Source organism: Triticum dicoccoides, chromosome 7A (assembly GCF_002162155.2).
Source record: "Triticum dicoccoides isolate Atlit2015 ecotype Zavitan chromosome 7A, WEW_v2.0, whole genome shotgun sequence".
Lineage (NCBI taxonomy): Eukaryota > Viridiplantae > Streptophyta > Magnoliopsida > Poales > Poaceae > Triticum > Triticum dicoccoides.
Window position 1 is genome coordinate 61,752,858 of NC_041392.1, and position 1,636 is coordinate 61,754,493.

Sequence of the window (1,636 nt, forward strand, 5' to 3'; positions counted from 1 at the left end):
TATTGAATCATAATCACAACTTTCCGTAGATATTTTTTCTTCAATCCCACCCACATATCTCTGTTTTCACCGCATATGTTTTTTTCTTGTTTCGTTTGTTCCGTTTGACCTCCGCTCCTGCGTATGTTGCACCCTTCCCATTAATTTTCAACCCACCGCATTTTTCCAAATAAACCCCATCTCCCCTCAACCTCCTTCAGCCCTCCTCGTTCGACCTCCCCTCTCATGTAATCCCCACCTACGCGCCTCCTACCGACTCATCCAATTCTCTATTCGCTACTTCATCCATCCCACAAAAATAAGCAATCTCCCCGATTCCGACTAGACCATTTCTTCCTTGTCACGTCAGGAGAGCGCCACATAGGGTTCTCTCACACTCGGTTTTTTTCACCCTGAATTTTCGCTCCCTGACTGAAGTTGGCGCCACCCATCCCTCTCCCCCACACCCGACCCGGCAAGGGTTCCAACCGCTGCCGCTCCCCTGCTATCCTCTCACAGCAACGCTCTCGGCGCCACTGACTCTGCCTTCGAATTACCTCTCTGGACGTTCCTCTACGCCGCAGCCGCCAAGGATCAAGGGTGACGACATTTCAATGTAGCGGTAATTTGATGCGCTTGTGAGGGGGAGCACATTTTTGGCGACACTACAGGTGAGGTCGTCTTTGTGCTCGACTGCATATGATGACAAGAAGGGTATGCTTCGCCAACTACTCCATGTGGTTTTGTGATCCCAGGTGCCTACAGGATCATGTCTGAGGTATATATGCCGAAGAAGTTGGAATGACGAGGAAGTGCAGCAGCCTATCGTGCGCCGTCTCGGCTTCGAGCCCAAACAGGTTTGGTTTCGCTCCCAGATCCCACCCTCCCTTGTCTTCTTGCTAGGACTCCATGAATGATTATATTACATGTGTGTGTGTGTGTGTGTGTGTGTGTGTGTGTGTGTGTGTGTGTGTGTGTGTGTGTGTGATAGGATTAGAAGACTGACATGGAACAATATGTATTAAATGCTACCTGTCCTTATTATTTAATTACAGTAAGCAATCACTTATGGCCTTTACTATGTCGATCCCACATTATGGCCTTCACTGTGTGATAGTATTAGAAGACTGAATTTACACTTAGCAAACATCAGATGGCATTTACTGTGTATTTCAAGAAGTACCTTGTAGTGGCAGCAAATCTGGCAATTAAGACTTTTTTTTCTACAGACGGTGATCCAAACTACCTGGTATGAACAGCGGCAACATCTTATAATACTAACATGTAGTGCTTCATTTAACTCATTTTTGTACAACATACTATTGTACCGAAAACTTTAATGCAATTAACTATTGAATTTTTCTTCATCAGGATTGAGCGATCTGGCATATAATTATGATCTTCCGAAACTCGGTGGTTCAGATAATGGAAGATATGACAGGGAAGAGCCTGACATAGTAAGTATTGATTTTCTAGTCCTACCACGAGGTAGCTCAACCAATCTGAATTTTATGTAGATTATTTCATGATCTTCCCGTGCAGGTAATTCTGTCGTATGTAGTTCTGAATTTCATTTAGATTGACCTTGAAGTATTTGGAGATATGATGCACTATCTTGACTGAACAAATTTATGTGCGAATGTTCCTGGAGCACCCC